Source organism: Fukomys damarensis, unplaced genomic scaffold (genome assembly GCF_012274545.1).
Source record: "Fukomys damarensis isolate Sample0158 unplaced genomic scaffold, DMR_v1.0_HiC HiC_scaffold_24, whole genome shotgun sequence".
Lineage (NCBI taxonomy): Eukaryota > Metazoa > Chordata > Mammalia > Rodentia > Bathyergidae > Fukomys > Fukomys damarensis.
The window spans coordinates 72344436-72353138 of NW_022900936.1; the positions used below are offsets into that span (position 1 = coordinate 72344436).

Consider the following 8703-nt stretch of genomic DNA (forward strand, 5'->3'; position numbering starts at 1 on the left):
GGGGGGGGGGGGAAGCTGACCTTCTTGGGAGAGTTCCTGTTCATAATCTGGTCCCATTTTCCCAGTCATTTTCCTGTTTCCAGGCATATGGATTTGTAGGAGTTCCTTGACTTTACTAGATATTAGCTACTTACTCATGTGGATTTCGCCAGTGTCTCCTCCTAGGTAGTCATCTGACTGATAACTTTGTTCATCTATGGTGTATTTTCTTGACTAGAAACATTTAATATCAGCGTGGTCAGATCTGTTGTACTTTTGACTTCTAGACTGATTTGAGGGTCTTGCTTAAATGATCGTTCCCTACTCCTAGATCACAGTCAGACTCCTTTATAGTTTTACCTTTTATACAGATATGTTTATCTATGTAGCAGACAGCTTTTAGCCCCTCAATATTGTGAACTAGTTTTCCCAAAACTTTCTTTGCTCTGCGTTATAGACTGAGTGGTTTAGCACCCTCTCTGTAAACACTTTTTATATTGCAGTCCTAACCTTCCACCATGATGCTATTAGGAGATGGGGTCTTGATGGTAGAGACCTAATAAGTGGGATCAGTGTTTTTCCCACAGGGATGCCAGAAATCTCTCCTGCTGTCCTCTATCACATGAAGACATAACAAGAAACTGGCAGCCTACATCTGGGAAAGAGATGCTCTCAGCAGAGCCAGGCCCTGGTGACACCTCAGACTTCTCAGACTTCCAGAACCATGACAAGTTCTTTGCTTTTGCTTAAGCCAAGCAGCCTATGGCACTCTATTACTGCAGCCCAAATTGGCAGAGGAACCATACCCATCCTTTCCCCACTGTAGCAATATTATTATTATCTATTCAGTTTCTGCAGACCGGAACCTATTCGTGAGCTCTGTGTTCTAGATTCCCTCAGCCTATGCTATCCATGTTAATGTTCTAAAGTTAGTGGCTGTGACTATTAATTGTAATATGTCAACTTGACTAGAGTAAGAAATGCTTAGCAGATTAGTAAATACAGTTCTGGGTGTGTCTGGGGATGACTGTCACATGGGCCAGCAAACCAAAAGAAGACTTATCCTGTTTAAATGTCATGTGGGTGGCACCAACCAGTAGCCTAATAGGTAGCCTGGGTGGATGAACAAAAGGAAAGCAGAAGGAAATGTACCTATTTAAAGAGCACCAGTCTCGAGGGGCACATCCTTTGCTGCTTTTGCCTTTGGACAATGGTTTCTAGTGACCTTTCAGGCCTTGACCTTGGATTGATGCTGCATCCTTGATGCTCCTGCACTATGGCTTCCATCTTCGTAGGCTGAGCAAGCAACTATTGCATCCTCCAGATCTCTAGCACACAAATGGCCATGTTGGATTCTCCCACCTCTGATCCAACAGACAGTCATTGTGGGCTCTTCTGCCTCTGCCTCTGCAAGCTCACCTAATACATCCCTTCATGCAATTATATGTATAGTTTCTATTGAGTCTGTTCCTCTAGAGAACTCTAATACCATGGTCAACATTTTAAGAAGTCTGAATTCAAAATTTTCAAGATAAGTTGGATTTGACAGTGTTGAACCTGCAACAATCAGCAGGAGCAGCAGGTGCCCCCTTTCCATGGGCTGCACGCCTTCTGTCATGATCAGCTGGGTCTGCATCCACTTATAATACAGGCCTACTCTTTGTGGAGATGTGTTCAAGTATTGGAAACTTTTCTAGAGATAAAGGTTGAGTGAAAGCCACATTACAGAAGTCACTAAGTGACTCATCACATCTGTGGTGGTGGGATACTTTCTTAAATACCTGTTTAATGCCTGACCCTATGCTAGCCACAGGGGTCAGAGAAAGCAGTAGAGGGGAGGAATGAATAGAGTGGGAGACACAACACATTATCTATTTACCTATGGTAAACACAAAGCAGATTAGCCTTGCATGTAGAAAACATACCACATGGTGAGTCATGGACCATGAAAGGTCCTGCTATTCCGAGATAGGTGAAGGCTAGAGCCTTCAGGGTTTGTGTTAGGGAGGGAGTGCATTAGAACTGGTTTAGGAAATAAAGCGAGACTTACATCAGTAAATGGGTTAGGGAAGGGGATTCGGACAGAAGCAAGTTATTTGGACTAGGATAGTTTAAATGCCATGTTGAGTATTGAAAAGGTTTTAAAGTCTATTTGGAGATCTTTAGGAAGAAAATAAATTTGCCCTGGCCCAAATCAGTGCTCTTACTCATCTTTTAAAGCCCTTCCCTGGTGCTGTTTTAGTCCTCTAGATTCTAAATTGAGTTTCCTGAAAGGGCTCCCTTGACTTTGCTCAGACTCGTCCTCCAATAGGAGTTAACAGCTGATTCTACAGGTTAAGTCAGGCTCAACACATCAGGATAAGAGCTCCCACAGCTCCCAAGAAATGGAGAACTCTACAGCCACGTGGTGTAGAAGAAGCCAAAGTGAAGGGAAATTTAGGAAAACAGGACACTGAGCTCAAACTGCTTGTTGTGTGATGCTTCGCTCCTCATAGCAAAAGACCACTGTGTCAGTCCATTTTTAGTGCCATATCACAGCCTGGCTATGTTTTTTAAAAGAGTTTTATTTTGGCTCACAGATCTGGAGGTCAAGATTGAAGGGCTGCATCTTACTGGTAGAATCCCAAAATGGTGCAGGACATCATGTGAGAAGAGACAGATGTCCCAGCGCGAGACTGTGACTGCCCAGAGGAGGAGAAAGATTACTCTGAGAGGAGTTTCCATTCACCGAGAACTCAGAGGGGCCACCTTCTGGGTATCAGAGAGCCTCAGAGAAACAGCAGCCAACAGAGACCTCCGTGGTTATTTATTTGTAACTCAAGGACATGAGACCAAAGACAGAAGAAAAGCATTTTGCAACATATCATATAAGAGGTTTATTCAGGGGACAGGGCTGGAATGTGGTGGTCTGCTATGTGACACATGTTGCCTAGTTTAAACAATCTTGTCGGGGCAGAGGGGACACAGTGGCCAAAGCAAACCTCTCTGACAATAACTTACTCTTAACTCTGCTGACTGCTGTCTTGCAGATTCTGTTCCAAACCCTAACCACACAATTCAGGATCGTGGAAACTGTTGTTCCCCAAGGTCCCTTCCTTGGCGCATTCGGGTTCAGTCACTCCTTTGGCCAGCATCTCCCCACAGACAGGAAGAGTGTGTCTGTGTCTCCTCTGGTCGCTCTCCTCCTTCTGATACAGCCATGGTAATCAGTCATGGAAGCTCCACCTGGCTGCTCTTATCTATCCTTATCAGCTCCCCAAGCCTCTTCCAAACATGATAATCAAATGGAGTTTCTACCTCATGATGTCAGTGAGGATTGAATTCCCGCACAAACTGCAGAGGAGACAAACCATTTCCAAACCACAACAACCACGAGGTGGAGGCTGCCCAATGCCATAGGCTGTATCTCGAACTCCCAGACTTTATTACTTAATAACAGATATTGATGTGCCTCCTTTCCAGTTGAGGAAACCTGGGTTTAGGAAAACTCACATACTTTGTCCAATATTATTCAGCCAGAGTTCCCATGCTCCTGGATTGTATGGTTACGGTTTGGAGCAGAATCTGCAGGACAGCAGTCAGCAGAGGTCTTACAGCTAGCTGTTTGTAGGTAATCTGTAAGATGCACGGATCAACTGGTTCTCTGCTCTGCAACTATTAATGAGCCATTTCATTGGGAAGTTGTGCTGTTGGGTCATATTCATATTCCACAAAAGCCTCCATTGTGTCAAGTTTTCCAGCAAGTTATAATGAATATCATTATTTAAAAATTTTAAAAATGTACAATACCTATGCAATACAATTGATCCACTTAAACTGTACAGTTCAAAAGTTTTAATATGCATGTATACTTGCACAATCATTAGCACAGTTAATGTTAGAATATTTCACCGCCTCAAAAAAAACAAAACCCTGTAAACTTTGGTTTGCATCCTCTACATCCTCTGACCTCTCAAGTTTAAGCAATCATTGATCTACTTCTTGTATCTATTAATTTCCCCATTCTGGACTTTTATGTGAGTAAAATCCGTAATAATGTGAACTTTTACTTATCTGAGTTCTTTCACTTAACACAATATTTTTAAGGTTCAACCAACTTGTAACGGATTTCAATTCCACCCTCCTTTTCATGACTGAATAATGCTCTATTGTATGGATACACCACATTTTGTTTTTCCATTTATCTTTCGTTGGATGTTATGTTGCTTCTGTATCTTGGCTGTATCAGTAATGCTATAAACATTCATGTAAATTTTTGGTGCGGGTGTTTGTTTTCCTCTCACTTTTGTCTATGTCTGGGAGTGAAATTGCTGGTTTCTATGGTAACTCTCCACTTAATCATCTGTGCAGCTTCCAAACACTTCCCAGTGCTTTACCATGTCGCATCTTTATCAGCTATGGGCAGGGATTCAGATTCATCACCTCCGCAATGGTATGATAATGTCTTCATGCAGCACTGAGTACTAGGTTAATCAGTACTCTTAAAGGTGGCTAAGCCCATAGGAGTGGATAGATAGATTAGCAAACAGATAAACAAATAAATAAAGTGCATGGGTATATTTATATACATATACACATAAATAAATTCATAAAAAGACGGACAGAAGGAAAAGTTCCTTATAGTAGAATGATAACCAATAAATGTACCAAATGATGGAGCTGAACAATTGCCATGACACAGCCTTTCATAGTTATAAATCAGGTAGGAAACATCACTGAATGCTAAAACTAGTGGGTAAAAGTTTAATGAGAAAGAGTACATTTTCAGTCTCAAAACTGTGGCCCACAAAATATTTATTAATCATGAACAGAAAAAGGAGTAACTTTACAGTGCAGAAACCTGCAAGACAACACCTTAATGAAGTAATCGAAGTTAAGATCATTAATAGGATAAATCCAACTCATGTACACCTAAGGATTTCATGGTTGTGCTGTGCTTAGTAGGAGAATGTCTGCGAAGGGTATGACATTCACGCCAAAACATCTGGGTGTGATGGAGCAGTGTCTGCAACATGCTCTCAAATGGCTTATTGAGTGTGAGGAGAATTCTTTCTACTATTTTTTCAGTTTTTCTATAATTTGGGAGATCCAAATGTACAAAGATAACATAGTCACAAAGCAAGAGAAATAGATCAGGGCTGGGGATGTAGCTCAGTGGTTCCGCTGCCTGCCTTGCAAGAGCAAGGACCCAAGTTCAATCCCCGGTACGAGAGAGAGAGAGAGAGAGAAAGAGAGAGAGAGAGAGAGAGAGAGAGAGAGAGAGAGAGAGAGAGAGAACAGGAAGAAAGCCACTAGTGATGCAGACAAATCTGGTCAGGGAAGGGAAGTGGGTGAACAGAAAAAATTGGCAAAAAAACTAAACTATTTAAAAAATTACCAAATTGATCTTAGACACAGATGGGAAGAATTAGTGAACTGGAAGGTAGGTCAGAAGAAGTCAGATGGGAATGGAAAAGAACAGGTGGAAGCATGAATCCTAGGGATCCAGTTAAAAGGTCTGACATGGGTCTGCTTGTCATCCCAGAGAGAGGAGAAAATGAAGGAGATGTGCTGTCAGAAGAAAGATCTGATACTACTTGTGATGGACAATTTTATGTGTCATCTTGACTGGGCTAAGGTATGCTCTTTTAGCTGGCTTTCTTGGATGTGACTGTGCAGGTGTCTCTAGAAGAGATGAGCAGGTGAGCATTTGGATCCATAGACTGAACAGAAAGAATCTTAACATACCAGTGTGGGTGGGCACTAGCCAATGTTATGGAGGCCTAAATGGAACAAAAGGCAGGAGAAGTCTCACTGTCTCTCTCTCCCTCTCCCTCTCTCTCTCATTTCTCTCTCCCTTCTGCCTCACCCACTTCCCAGCATGAGAAGAAGAGAAGACAGATAACCTTCAGAGGAACAACAGAGAGGGACATCTGACTTCATCACAAGCTAGGGAAACCAGAGGTTAATGGAATGACATTTTCCAAGCCCTAAAAGAAAATAATTACTACCTAGGATTCTATGCTCATTGAAAATAACCTTGGAGAATGAGGGTGAGATCAAGCTATTTTCAGACCAAAAATATCTAGGAAAATTTATCACCAGCAGAGCCAGTCAAGAAAATACTAAAGGGAGTTTCTTCAGGAGGAGAGAAATGACCCCAGATGGAAGCTTGGAGCTCTAGGAATAAACGGAGATCAGTTAAAAGGCTAATTATAGCCAAGTCCAAAAATAAATAGAAATTAATGTTAATACATAATATTAATATAACATCAGTATTGATATATAATCATATAAATGTGTAGTTGACAGTTAATGTTTATTTTATATTAATACATGTAATAATGCACTGTAAGATTTAAAGTATATAGGTATGCTTGAAAGATACACTGAATTTTTAAATGTATTGTAGAAGAAGACGCAGTCCTTTTCAAAACACTTGCTCCTCCTCAGTTCTGGAAGTCCTCTTTTTAAAAAGAAAAATTTAAAAGCACACAATATGAAACATTGAATACTGCATGTGAACCAATGAACATATATAGATAATTTATACATTCTTCTTTAATGAAGAACATTTCAAAACTTGTCCCTTTTCCAGACTTTAATTCCACTCTCATAAAATGTCAAAGGAATAAAGAAAAACTTTCTTAACCAATAAAGAATTTTTAATAAAAACCCTCCATATAACATCATTCACAATAGTAAAATATTGAAAGCTTCCCCCTAGGAGCAGGAACAAGACCACCACGATCCCTGCCACCATTTCTACATAACACTGTATTGAAAGGAAAAGACACAAGATTTGAAGTTTGGAGTAGAAAAATAAACCTGTCACTCTTTGCACTTGACATGACTGTGGTAGAAAAAGCTAAAACAAAAGTCTACAAATCAATTATTTGAATAAATCTAGCAAGGCTGATACTAGGTATCAGATATATATATTAAAAAGCAAACTATGTTTCTATACATGAAACGGAATGTAACATTTTATAATAATAATAAGACATCTTCCATCTCACAGCTTGTCTTTCCAGTGCCTTCATGTTGTCTCTTGATGAAGGAAAGACATTTGAAACACTTCTAACCAAGAAAAGGTTTATACTCTTAGTTTAGAAAGAACTCCTTTGAATTTATAAAAATAGGAAATTCAATACAAACATAAACAATAAACTTGGATAAGCACTTTACAAAATGGCACTAGAGTTTATCCCCCAGAGGCCCAGCTTGGCATTACTGGGAGGCAGTGGCAACCTTAAGAGATGGCCCAGTGGGAAGTCTTTGGGCCATTGGGGTGACCTTCAAAGGGGATTTTGGACCCCCTAAGTCTTTTCCTCTCTTGCTTCCTAGCCATGAGTTATGTGGTTTTTTTCCTTACCAAGGTCTCCTGCCATGATCAGCCACCAAACTACAGACTTAAAATCAACAATTATGGCCTGGAAACTCTAAAATTGTGAGCCAAATAAAACGTAGTCTCCTGGTAAGTTCATTATCTGAGATATCTTGTTATACTATCTGAAAGCTGACATAGAGGTATTTAAAACTGCCTGTACAGGAAGGTGGGATGGGTAGGGGAAGGGTAATAAGGGAAAAGAAAAAAAATGTGAGAAATAAAGTGTTTGTAGATAGGGAGGGGAGGAGAGGGTGAAGGGAGGGCAGGAACAAGGGGAAAAAAAATGAGAACCAAGACCTGTCATGTAGAGGTACAAGATCCCAACAATGAATGTAACTGTACTGTATCCCTAAAATGTACCAATAAACTCAATTAAAGCTGAAAAAAAAACTGCCAGTATGAAAAGATAATTTATAGAGGAAAGCAAATTAAAACTACAATAAAATTCAAACACGTCTGCCATAAGAGCCAACATTTAAGACTGAAAAATAGAGTGCTAGCAAAGGTGTAGAGCAACTGGAACACTGGCACACTTTTGGTGGACGTGTCGAGTGGTGTGAACCCCAGGAGACTGTCTGACCCTGCGCTTCCCCACTCTGACCCACCAGTCCTACTCCCACATCTGCACCAAACACATGTGCACTGGCGCAGCCCCAGAATATTCCCAGAAGCCTCTGCTGTTTGCAACAGTCCCAAACAACAAGCAACCCAAATTCTTACCAGCTGCAGAACACAATGGATGAGTAAGTCTGAGTAAGTCCGTCAAAGTTATATACACAGCAAGGAAAGCAAGCAGATGACGTACCACATGGACAATTCTCAAGGTTGAGGGAGACATAAAACACACAAGTGAGTCCATTCAGCTCTGTCCATTTCAGCTTCATGGATTGCTGCCTGAGGGGTCAGGAGAGAAGTCACCTTGAAGGAAGGAGAAGGGGAACTCCAGTGGGGTTTTTGCTGGACATGGGTTCTCTGTCTTGCATCCTTTGCTATTGTTTTTCTTGTTGTTATACTTCAGTGAAACTCAGTTTTGAGGGTCTGGGTGGATACAGGCTAAGCTCAACAACTCACCATAACACAGCTGAGGAAACTCTCACGGTTACTTCAAATTGTCCAGAATATGCCTGTGCGATTGTGATATGTTAAGTAATTAAACATTGAATTGCAGTGATAGCTTTAACCAAGCAGGTTTTCTATTCTCCAACCACTCTTCCTGGAAGGCTGAACGTTTGAGGACAAAGCTACTAAATGAAACTTATTACTACTTTGTCTTAGTAATATTTTTGTTCCCCTGTTCTACTTAAGCTTTTTCCTGAGTGCAATAAAAGCCTAATATCAGATCCGAGGAAGTCTTG

At 40.8% G+C, this 8703-nt stretch overlaps 1 long non-coding RNA gene across 2 annotated transcripts in view; it reads left to right on the forward strand.

Moving 5' to 3' along the window:
- LOC104858920 overlaps positions 1 to 7509 on the forward strand; it is a 10794-nt gene extending 3285 nt beyond the window's left edge. The window contains exons 2-4 of one of the 2 annotated variants that reach the window (XR_004514252.1): positions 5504 to 5596; positions 5839 to 5922; positions 7338 to 7509. This is a non-coding gene — a long non-coding RNA (uncharacterized LOC104858920). Of the gene's footprint in view, positions 1 to 5488; positions 5597 to 5838; positions 5923 to 7337 lie in introns of those variants that run through there. The other variant, XR_779242.2, reaches the window with a different exon arrangement.
- The last annotated feature ends 1194 nt before the right edge of the window (positions 7510 to 8703 follow it).